The sequence below is a fragment of the Pundamilia nyererei genome, unplaced genomic scaffold, assembly GCF_000239375.1.
Source record: "Pundamilia nyererei isolate P.nyererei 1_Seehausen unplaced genomic scaffold, PunNye1.0 scaffold00013, whole genome shotgun sequence".
Classification (NCBI taxonomy): domain Eukaryota; kingdom Metazoa; phylum Chordata; class Actinopteri; order Cichliformes; family Cichlidae; genus Pundamilia; species Pundamilia nyererei.
Genome location: NW_005187414.1, coordinates 351,627 through 364,317, shown reverse-complemented (window position 1 = coordinate 364,317; position 12,691 = coordinate 351,627). Strand labels below are relative to the sequence as shown.

At 42.4% G+C, this 12,691-nt stretch overlaps 1 protein-coding gene across 2 annotated transcripts in view; it reads left to right on the top strand.

Moving 5' to 3' along the window:
- disp1 (dispatched homolog 1 (Drosophila)) overlaps positions 1-12,691 on the top strand; it is a 123,018-nt gene that overhangs the window by 25,297 nt on the left and 85,030 nt on the right. Inside the window, exon 1 of one of the 2 annotated variants that reach the window (XM_005724782.1) lies at positions 5,526-5,541. The exons of the other annotated variant lie outside the window; for it this stretch is intronic. The gene's annotated coding sequence lies outside the window, so the exon portion shown is untranslated. Of the gene's footprint in view, positions 1-5,525; positions 5,542-12,691 lie in introns of those variants that run through there. 2 annotated transcript variants of the gene reach the window in all.

Below are 12,691 nucleotides of genomic sequence, written 5' to 3'. Positions count from 1 at the left end.
ATTTGTATTGTTTTCAGATCGGCGACAAACCTGCACGACTACTTTCTGAGTGCATGAGCAGCACGCAAGTGTTTCTGAAAGATCACAGAGGTCAAGGATTAGATTAAGTCATGGGCCATATAGAACATGTTAAAGTGTAGAGTTAGTGGAGGTGAATATCAGGTAATGTAGCGCAGTGCACACACATGCCACCAGTGGGCAGTATCGAGTCTTCAACAAGGAGCTGAGCTCAGTGAGCTGTGAAAAAAGCTACTGCGAGTAAGAAACTACGTTTTAAGTTTTGAAAGAGGGTAACATTATTAACTAGGATTCAGTTCAGCTCACTGACATGTCAACGGCTGTTACAGCAGCTATTGTTTACAGGTCATCCAGCAATTTTGTGTGGAAGAAGACAGCGGTATCCCTAGCCCTTAATGTCCTAAATGTTGAAGAAAATGCTCAGTGTGGCTAACATTAGCACCGTAATGTGGTTTAGCCAGTTTATACTACGATTATTCCCTTTTTATCAGTTCATCTATAGGCTCATTCATTTTTGCTGAATGTCAGAAAACTGGTGTAATGTTTCAGAATCTGAAACCTAAAGATACTTTGTTTCTAATGTAATAAAAGCAAAAAGATTGCAACTTTAGATAGTCCAAAAATATAATGAATGATATTCTTTTCAGTATTAAATCTGACCACTTTATCACTCTGTTACTCTATTGTCTCAGCTTTAGTTTGACTAGCTTTAATTTACTCACCGAAGGACTCAAAAACAACACATTTCGGTACGCTGTATACTGTGTATATTGTTGACCTTGAATCTTGCTCTGCTGCTGTACTGCTCTGGAGTTGAATTTTCACAGAAGCATCTTTTCCACTTGTTACTGAACCGCTTCATATTCTGTGAGCAATATCTGGTGTTGTCCTTTTTCTGCTTAGTTAGTGCTGTTTTGTGTGTTTTTGGAAAACTACCACTCAGAATTTTATTAATCGTGAAGTGGTGCAGCACGTGGACAGGAAGGGCCCATCAAATTTGGATGCATCTGGATTACTTTCTCTAAAACTGCTGAGTACGCATCGGCCTTGGCAGTGTCGGCACTTTGAGTTTCCTTCTAGTTACGCCTGCATTTGCTGTCATATTGCCACTGATTGACAATAAATATGATAGATGTGCTATTACTCGAGACCTTAAATGCATTTTGTAAAAGACCCTTATAGGAGCCATGCACCCAAATGGCCAAAAAGTGATCTGCTTTGCTTTCCGTGTTGCCTGGATGCACTAAAACTCCCACTTTAAAAAACTGTGATGAAGACACAGTGACGTGTTGCACAGACTGTTCTGCCATATCTCTGTCTCCTCATATATACACAGATCTAGAGCAGGGCGATATGACCAAAAATATTTATCACGATATACATTCGAAAATTTGCGATAACGATAAAACTGACGATATAATTGACACGAGACAAAATACTTTACAACTCCACAACTTTATTCATGGAAAAAAACCCAACAATGTATTTTCACTTAAACAAGCAGCTGTTTTTTGCATTAAAGTTATTTAAAATGTAACAGTGCAAACTCCTCGCTGACAGTTTAACCAAAAGCCATTTCCAGTGGAAACTGGCCGACATGTCCTCAGCATAACCATGTATAACATCCACACAACTTAAAGAGGTTAAACACACACAGTACGGTAACATTATGTTGAAGCACAGCACGTATCACTCCGCGAGGCTCCGCCTACGATAGTCGTAATGCTCCGACAATCCATCAAGCGGTGCGGCTTCGTAGCTCAGCAAAGTTGTACTGAAACATCTGACAGATTTTCGAGCGCCATGCACATAAAATCGTTTCGAGGTCAGTAAACACAACCAGAGTTCATACATAAGGCACACGGGATTATAAGGGGCTCTGTCGACTGTCAGAAAAATCAAAGGATTGATTTTAAGTAGGGCTGAACGATATATCGCATTTGCGATAATATCGCGACATGATCAAGTGCAATTTTCTAACCGCAAAGGCTGCGATTATACTCTGGACATGTCCAAATTCATGGGCTGCATCCTCCTGAGGCCGCATTTGTAGACCGATTACGTCACAGCGACGCGCCGAAGGCTGTCCAAATTACTACCATATCCCAGAATTCATAGCGCGGCTGGAACTCCAGTTTCCAGCAATGGCGGCCGCTACTAAGTTTTGAAATTACTCATACTAATCTTTCTGGGTCACAAAACAAACTTTTAACATATTTTCAGGCGAGAAAGTAGTTGTGTAAACATCAAATATCTGCTCGGTTTATCAAGATATCCCATATTTGCAAAAGTGCTTCGACGTTTTCAGAGGCGTCTGCTACCCTCCGGCTAGCTCGACAGCTAGCCGCGAGCTCGAGGGTTACTGATGCGGCCGAGAACGGCACAACTCCCGGCACATCATTTTCAGATCACCGCGGAGTTTCGCTGCTCGGGTTAAACGTAATATATAAGTCACTTAGACAACCTAAAAATGTTATTGTTGGGCTTTTTTCAGTGTTTTGTTTGTTCGTGAGTAAATCGGTTTGGCTGAGATTAAAGTTATTAGATTAGATAAAATAAAACTTTATTAATCCCCCGGGTGGGTTCCTCCTTGGTTTTCACACAGCTGACTAAACGTCAAACAGAAAACTTATTAAACAGAAGTATGAGACAGTCGAGAATTTACACCAGTGTCTGGTTATATTTTAGATAGCAAGAAGCAGACGGCCGAGTTTATTAAACTCCACAGAGACAGCGGTGACGCTAATCAGAACTAGACCGTCTAATTTCACGCCTTTAAATTTTAAAGGCGTGTTTGTGTGTGTGTTTATACAATTGCTATTATGTTTGCACTTTATGTGTAATGTTACTGACTGCAGAGATCAGTAAGATGTGTGTATTTTTTATTTATTAGTTTTATTTATTTAATATTATTTTTTAATTGAATGACTGTCTAGTAGTTCACAGATGTCGAAAAACTGAGTGTGGTAAAGCCACTGATTTTTTTTTATGTATATTTCTGCAATCTGCACATTGTACTGACTTTCATTTTAATGTTTACACCAGGGTTCCTTGTCAGCACTTTATGCTCAGATGTTTGTAAGCTAAAAATAAACTATTGTGTATGTTCAAATATACTGTTGTGATTGAAGAAGTTAAATAAAAATGTCAGTCATCAATTCATGCATCACCTCATGTCATCATAACAGAGGTCTGTCTTCCAGGAAAGAACAGTTTAAAATTAATGTAATATAGTATTGGCCATACTATATGATGTATTGCTTGTCTTTGTTTAATAATACAGAAGACAAAGACCTTAAAAAATAATCGCATATCGCATCGCAATCGCAATATTGGGGCAAAAAATCGCAATTAGATTATTTTCCATAATCGTTCAGCCCTAATTTTAAGTGCGCCGTATTTTCCAAACAACACGGTAACAACGACGGCCCGCTAGCATGCGCTACCAAAAATAGTGCTTTGCTGTGTATCTGACGGACGAAAGCTAAACCAGTTCCACACCAGTGAAGCTGCAGCATTTTTATAAACCAGTTCAGGTTCATCTGTTTCATTCAACGATCTGCTTTCACTCTTCTCGTTCTCCGAAAAATGCCATGTGCGTACAAAAACAAAGGCACTGTGCATGCGCATTTTACCCATATTCTATCGCCATATTTCATTTTCTTATCGTTGCCCAACATTACACCGGTATTACCAGATCTAGGAATTATTGCAAAATATTCTTCACAGGCGTCTGTTGGTCATGTTGTTTTGTTTTTACTGTGCAGAAATGCAGTTTACTCTCTGTCCCATTTGGGTGCACTTGTGTCTGGCCTCTGTCAGCTGTCAGCAGCAGTGATCCTGCCTGAGCTGTGCCATCCCAGCAGGTTTACAGACCTCTGCAGACTTGCTGCTTCACTCGGTGGCCTAACTGTGATTTCTGGACTTGATGTCGTTTGGGTCGAGCACGTTCTCGTTTGTTAACCGCTTCAGGTTAATGTTGTGGAATTCTGTGACACCAACGTGTTGAGTGTGATTTACACCCAATTTAAAACTTGATAATGTGCTGATTTAGTATTTGGACTCCACAAACTATATCACTTTCCACACTACCTACATAAACTGGCTGGCTTAGCTCCTGTATTCACATCTGTGTCGTGTTTTGCTGTTTGGCCTTCCCAGAAAGCTGGAGCATAATCGACTGTAGGTTCAGCATTGCTTAATAGCTTAATAACAAGCAGTTATTTCTCCCAGTTCTCCTGAATCTGTCAAATAATAATAATTATTATTATTATTGTCGCGCACTTCTTCTTCCCATACACCTCCATCACACCCTTCCTCCTCCCATCCTCTCCGGTTACAGAATCAGTGCTGGCTTTGTTTTTCTAATAATCACTTAGGCCTAAATCACAAAGGTGGGAGGTCACTACAACTTCCCCTGTGGGGTTGATTTAAGTGGCCCTTAGCCCGGCTACAGTAGCTAATCACAGGGATTTATAGAGTGCATCGCGGAGAGGCCGGACAAACCTAGGGAAATTTGGTGGCACCCTGCTGCAGGTGTTACAAGCCTCTTTTCTTCATGCCGTCTTTCCTCCCCCTCCCCTTCTATTCCAGCTGCTGATGGTAGGCAGCTGCTTGTTCTTCACTTACTGGGGCTCTGTTGGTGGAACATAATGCTGGCAGCACCCTCCTCCTCATCCTGTTGCTGGTCATTCCCGTGTCCGGAAAGTCCTCCACATAAAGCTTTCATAATTACATCGATCTTGAGGGGGCCTTTTACGACCTGCTGACGCATTCAATCACATTTCGGCATGGCCCTTGTTAAGGGCGGCTTTTTCCCCTTCTTTTTAAAGCATATTCCGAGTTCACGTCCAACCGTTTGTACTTCTCATGTTTCTGATAATTGGGATTTTTCACATGGGCCTGAAGGAGAAGGATAAAAATTAGAGGATGAGCCCTGTGGATGGACGGGGAGCAGGGTCGTTGCTTAGCTGAGAGGAAGGCTGTCAAAAAAACAAAACTGCAGAGGCGTGTAATACAAGATCCAGATGTTGAAACCCTCCAGCAAACAGCCCGCCCCACCGTGTTCATGTCTCCTGTACATAATCGTAAGTCTCGATTACATTGCACTGACAGCATCTCAGCACTCTTTGGTATCACTTGTTTTCTCAACATCATCTGTGGAGCTGCTCTGTTTTGCTTCCAGGCTTAACTACAGGAAGTATTTTTAGGCTCCAATGCCGCCACCCCCCCTTGAATTTCCCCCCGATCACGTCGTCGGTCTGGTTTGAGTGAGCACAACAGCGGGTCAGAGCTAATGAGCTCGCTGGGATCTAAGAGCAATGCCATCTATAGGCATTCACCCCCAGCCTGTGCCAAATGCTGAGCACTGAGAAGCCTTGATACGGGGGGGGGGGGCTGTAACAGAAGAAGATCTTAAAAGGGGCTTTTTGGGAGAATTGAAATCACATTGTTGTTGTTGGCCTCAAGAAATGCCAAATAAATCCAGATAAAACTTGGATGAACCGCTCCCAAGAAGTCAAGGTGAGCAAATTCTTTCTCCGCTTCCCTTCTCCTGCCTTCACTTTTACCCTCCCCCCATTTTTCCCCCTGTCCCGTTTTCCGAGAGTAACCTTTGCCATGACAGGTCAGAGCTGTGTTTCCAACAGGATGACCTTCGGTAATGAGAGGGCAAGTTAGAGACTGACCTGGAAGCGCATTGTTCATCCATCCTGGGAACACAAACAGTAATAGTGCGAAGGCACACAGGAACAGCTGCACGGCTGCAACGTCGCATTCTCCGGCATGTTCTTTCACCCATCCATCATTTCACTGCAGAAACATATAAACAAGAAGCACATCTCCTTTACTCATGTGACATCAGAGGGCTGTTTCTGTCTGCCTGACTGTTGAGAGCATGCTGCTGCCCGCGGGTATATCAGCACTTTCAGGCACAACACTGTTGGCTTCATTATCCTCATAGAAAAAGTGTTCTGACCAACCAAAGCCATTTCAGCCGGCACCAATATGATAACAATAAACCATAAGATAAGCTGGGTTTCGTGGGGCCAATAAGAAGTATGTCAGGACAGTTATTTGGTGAGTTGCTGGGGCTTTCAAGTCAGTGACGATGTCCCAGTTAACCCAGTAAGGACTGCACCTATAAATCAGAAATGCTAAAATATACTTGTTCTTCCTGTTTTCATGAGCCAGCTCTGTTTTTATGGGTTTTTTCCTGTAAACATGAAGATGCTACAGGCCAGTCTAACATGAAGCTCGAACCGTTCTTACACACAGCGAGCAGCTGCGAGACGGGGCTGATACAGAGATGGTGAACTCAGATGTTTTCCTGGCGTTCACGGCATCGGCGCTTGTTACTGTAATCGTGATGCAAAACTGATGTAAAGCCAACAAGGGTCCTTTTATTGGAGCACCTGTTCGACAAGTTTAAGCATGAAGGAAAGTCTTCAGCTGCACTCGTCCTTGGTGGTTTGTATCACGTGATGGAGATAAAGTAAAAGCTGTGTTTATGCAGAAACCGTTAGCGTAGTTTGATACGGGCTTTAACCCTGACAGCTGACAGCAGCTCTACTTTCTGTGGCGGAGACATGTCGACTCATTACTTCTAATTCTAAAAGGCACGGAGAGCACAAACATCGGAGAAGATGTTCATTGTAATGACTCAGAGAAGTGGACGAGGTCTCACAGAATCCCTCAGTACAGCATCCAGCTATAAGAATTTACCCCTCTCATCTGTGATGGACCGTAAACCATCCATAGAGGTAGAGCTGGGCGATATGAGATTTCTTCATATCACGATATGTTTTTTTTTCATTTCAGGCGATAACGATATCTATCACGATATCAGCCAAATAACTATATTTGTAAGATTTAAATGTGCCGTTGCTCACAAGTAAAATGTGAAATAATCAGCAGCTTGTTTTTATTTAAATATTTATTTCCCATAATAAGTTCAACAGGGTAGATGTACTTAAGGAACATGAGACTTTTTCAGATAAATAAAGGCAAATATTGCAAACTACACAAAAGGCAGCCGCTAAAGCGTTTAAGTTTCAAAATAGAACAAACGAAACAGACTAAACTGTCAATTCCACTTAGAAACAAAATATTATTCTAAAAATAAATCCTAGTTTGTTTTACAGAAGAACAGACAAAACTGACTAACTTTTGTCAATATCAAATAAACTGAGAACTAAAAGGAAATTCTCGATCTCTCCTTGTTGTATAGCTGAGCTTTTCAAACAGTTTTAACAGTTACTTTAGTCTGACAAAAGCCGAATGACGAATTAGCGCTTCCAGTCAGAGACTGAGGCTACGTCCACACGTACACGGGTATTTTTGAAAACGGAGATTTTCCGTTTTCGTTTTAAAAAATAATCCCGTCCACACATAAAGGCAGAAATGAAGGAAAACGCTGCTATGAACATGCCAAAGCAGCAGGTGGCGCTAGATTCCTAACCGTGCAGAAATGTTGGCCAATCAGAAGTCTAGAAGCCTCGGTGGGAAAAAGTAAACAAAGCTGGGGCATAGAAGCAGAACAGAGTCGTATGTGTGGAGGGACAGTAACTGTGTGTATATGTAAGCATTTAAACACTGCAGAGAGTAGAATTAACAGTATTGTAGAAATTCATTTCACCGAAACAATAACGTGGCGCACAGTGTGACGTCAAAAAATGCGCACACCTTTGACGCTGCGTTTTCTCCGTTTTTCTGGTCCACACGTAAATGCAAAAACTGAGTTTTCAAAAATCTTCGTTTTCAGTGACCAAAAGCACCGTTTACGTGTGGACGAAAGGTGCAAACGCATAGAAAAATCTGCGTTTTCAAAAATACCCGGGTACGTGTGTACGTAGCGCATGCACCAGTTTATTGTATTTCCAGACTTGCTTTCGGCACATTTACAGTGCACGCTACTCTGTCTTTTGTCAGACTTGAAATAGCCGAAATACCTTCACACTACGGAACTTCTGTGGCTCTTCCGTTCGACAATCTCTCCGGCGTTGGAACCATCATCTGTTTTCTCTTCGGTAACCTTCGGTCACGCTCGGTTGATTTTTCTAGTCGGCGCACTCATTTCCTCCATTACGCGCTGGCTCCATTACCCGCTGGCTGCTTCCCAAACAAACACACACGTGCGGCTTGGCACTTGTGCTGTACGTAACAAGTCACGCGACGTGACGCTGCGGCTGTGATTGGTTCGGCTCTGCGCTACTTAATTTGGATTGGCTGACCTTTTTTTTTATTTTTTTTATTTTTTTTTAAGAGGACAAGAGCGGCGAGGTCTATCGCGATAGCTTAATTTCTCTATCGAGTAAAAGTTATATCGCGATACATATCGTTATCGTTCTATCGCCCAGCTCTACATAGAGGCAAAGCTATTTTTTTTGTATCGTGTCAGAAGTTATCCATCTTAACACAGGAGTCTGTGGGCATTGATACACCAATCAGTCATAACATTATGGCCACCTGTGTCATGTTATGTTGGTCTCCTCACGTCGAGGCATGGACTCCACTATATTCACGAAGAAAACTGATGTTAAAAATATGGAAACATAGCAGGAAATATCAAAAATATGTTCATGTATTATTAAAATATCACAAATTAACATTTGAAAAACAAATAGATTGCAGCTGAAAAGTGTGGTGCATTATGAATGATGCACATTGTTTGAAAGTTTCAGCTTATCCAGGAAAAGGACAGTCGAGAGAGATGATGTCTCCAGTGGGTCCTGGGTCTACTCGCAGGCCTCTTCCTGAACACCTTTACCCAGGAGGCTACTGCCCGGCTCCGTTCAATGTGAAGCCTCTGTTGAATGGCTGAACTCCTCGCCCTGTGCTGGAGAGCCCATCCGCCATTCAGGGAAAACTCATTTCTGCCACTTTTATCTGCAGTCTCGTTCTGTCACATTTGAAAGAACTAAAAATCCAAAGAGGCAAAGTCCGTATAATAATACACACTAGTGGTCAAAAGATTTACCACACCCCAATTTTTCCAGTTATTTATTGCAATCCAAGTCATTCAGACGAATGAATAGCTTAAAAGGGTACAAAGGTAAAAGTGGTGAACTGCCAGAGGTTAAAAGATAAGGTTACCCTTAAAACACATACCGCATGTTACCCATTTAAAGCTCGTCTGCCTGTCAAAGTCACTTAAACCCTCATGTTTCCCCATTTTTCCTGCTTCCAACACCTAAACCTAACCCAACACGTCAACTTTGAGGACAAAAATATTGACTTGGTCTCAAATATATCCCACCCACTAACAGGTACCATGATGAAGAGATAACTAGTGTTATTTATGTGACCTATCAGTGCTCAAAATGTTATACCTGATCGGTGTATACGGCGAGCTGAGCGTGACCGTTCCCTCTCACTGATACCGTAATCTGGCACCTTATGCATAAATGAAAAGTTCAGAAAATGTCATGAAAGTTGTGCAGTATGAAAACAAAGGTATGAACTGGGTAACTTTTACCCAGTTAAAAGGAATCTGTTTTTTTGTCTCTCCTCGAGCACACGCTTTTGATAGAAATGGCACTTTTGTGATCTCTGAATCCCAGCTTGCTGTTTATCTGTGTTAGAATAAATGTTCCACCCACAGTGTGGTGGCAGGTGTGTCTGTGGGTGAGTACGTGCTTGCCTGTACATGTCAGAATCGGAATCAGAAGGGCTTTATTGTTGTTGTACTTTGCAATACAATACAGGTGGGTATTCATCTGTGGCTCTTACCCCTAGCACGCTGGTCAAAGTATTCAGAGCGTGTAAAGGTTGGCTTTTAAACTTGGTGATGGGATTAAAACTAAAGGCTGAATTTGTTCCAGAACTCGTTGGTTCAGACTAACACCCCCCCCCCCCCCCCCCCCCCCCATCCTGTGTTCACTGAACGTGTTTCATCACCATAGCCTGTTTTGGGCTCGCTCTTCCCTTTCCTGTCTCGCTCTCCACCGCTGCTTTCATCGCTGGAGATCTCCCATGTTGATATCCGCATGTCATTTGATTCAGACTTAATCATTTCTTCTTCTTTTAATGTTGTTGCCATTTAAAAGATTCGTGGTCCCGTGTGGTGCCCTGTGTGACTTTCAGAAGTAATTTCCATATGAGGCATGGATCGAACAGCTGAAAAAAGGCACAAGTGGAGAGAGGCTAGATGCTTCTTGGCTGGCATCCATAAGATGCAGAAATTACTAATCTGCTTGCACAGCCTGCCGCGCTTCTCTCTTCCTTGACTTTGGAGTAGTTGTGAAACAGAGTGTCCCTGCAAAGTCTACTTATTGACCTGCCCGTGGAAAACATCAGCCAAAGAGAAAGAGAGACTGAGTGAAAATTGCAAAGTGCCAATTGTTGCATTGATCCTTATTGTGAGAAGGCGACATTTTCAGAAAGGCTGCTCGGGTTTGAGTCTGTCCCATCGCACAGAGAAGAGAGTGTACTCGAGCATTTCATGCTCTTCATTTTATGCTTGAAAGCAGCACACTGACGGGACAACTTAAAACTTAAAACCTTCATTTGTGCCAAATAACCCAGTAAGCTTGCTGGAATCCTCTTACTCATTTACATCATCTGTGTAAAGAAAGAGCCAGGTGTACTCTAGACGAGTTCCTCCAGAACAAGTTCAGTCCAACTTGTAGCCTGTGGTTAAGCACCGCTCACGAAGATCAGCATTCATCCTTTTTGGGCCCAAAGTGATTGTGAATAAAAATTATGACTAAATGGTTAGAAAGCAGCCTGTGATCTATCCCTTTCTTTAAAGCTGATCAATGTGAAATAATTAATTTTCAATTAAATTTTATTTATATAGCACCAAATCACAACAACAGCCGCCTCAAGGCGCTTTATATTGTACAGTAGACCTTACAATAATAGATACAGAGGAAAAACCCAGCAACCATATGACCCCTATGAGCAAGCACTTTGGCGACAGTGGGAAGGAAAAACTCCCTTTTAACAGGAAGAAACCTCCAACAGAACCAGGCTCAGGGAGGGGCGGGGCCATCTGCTGTGATTGGTTGGGGTGAGAGAAGGAAGACAGGATAAAAGACATGCTGTGGAAGAGAGACAGAGATTAATAACAGATATGATTCAATGCAGAGAGGTCTGTTAATACATAGTGAGTGAGAAAGGTGACTGGAAAGGAAAAACTCAATGCATCATGAAAACTGAAGGCTCTGCCTCCCATTCTACTTTTAAATACTCTAGGAACAACAAGTAGGCCTGCAGAGCGAGAGCGAAGTGCTCTAATAGGGTGATATGGTACTACAAGGTTATTAAGATAAGATGGGGCCTGATTATTTTTGTCTTATATTCTAAATAAAGTGGAGGGGAGAGGGCAGTGTACCTGCCAAAGCATCCTTGGGTAACATTTAGCGAGATATCGAATCCTGAATTGCTCCTGATGCCTTCATTGGTGTGTGAATGTTGGATAGGAAGCAAAGTGCTTGTATGAATGTGTGAATGAGGCATGTATAAAGGGCTTTGAGTTCAGTTTTAGGTGGTGACCAGAATTAGTGAGCAGTCCTAGTTTGAGCACGTCTTGAGTGCCGACTTGTCTGTCTGGAGATGGTTTTCACTCAGAGGAAAGGAGTCTACGATGCTCACACATTGCTCAAATTCCTCCCCTTGTGTCATCGCCGCTAAAGCAAATAGCGACTTAGGGGGAAGGATCCTGCCACTGAATCAACACAGTGTCTTCAGCAGTTCAAAGGGAACATTTTCACAATTGCGAAAAGGTAGGAATTTTGGGAGTTGTCCCATTTAGTTTCTGTGAAGCTGTGACTCAGTTTTTTTGACGAACCCCTGCATTGGAAGGGTGCCTCTGCCTTGTGTAACCACGGTAACTTCTGACCCCACTTCCGCCAGTCCCTTTATTGTGGCGGGACTGAACCCTGTATAAGTTCCGGGTCAATCAGCTGCATGTCCCTGCTCCTCTGGCTGCTGTTGTCCCTGTGGTTGGCGTACTTGTCAGATATCGACAAATTTTACACTACAGACCAGTTGACAGCGTGCAATAACCCGGCCGATTCATTCATCTTTACACCACCTCACAATCGAGTCAACGGTGAGCTGTTTGTTTGTTTTGTTTTGTCACAATTAATGAAAATGCGGAGCCGCCATCGCAAATCCTAAAACACCGGTAAGCTAATGCTAGGCTAGCGACAGTAAGTGCTGTTTTTGTTTATTCCATTATGGCTGAATGTTGACTTAACGTACCTAGAGTTGAACGAGTGATTTGATTTTCGTAGTTTTGTCCGTTTTGGATGTTTTTTTGTTACTTTTCTGATGAAATGCCAAAACGGCTTATGAGATTGGTCAATGGTAACTTTATTGTCCCTCACGGGAAATTGATTTGCAGTGTGTCCGTACAAACAAGCAAACAGACAACCAACACATCACATACACTCACCAAGATAATATAATAAAAGCCTGATAAAACAACCTAGATTTTTCATCAAAAAGTGCAATGTGCAATGGCAACAACCCTTATGGTTTAGTGTTATTAACCATGATAATAGCACTAGGTACAAAATGTCTGTGAAGGTTCTCAGTCATCCAGGTCATCGTAGTCAAAGGAGCTTGCAAAGAAAAGCATCTGGACTTCTTTAAGTTGCTTGAAGACGTTGAGAGGTGAAACGTCTTCAAGCAACTTAAAGAAGTCCAGACGCCTTTCTTTGCAAGC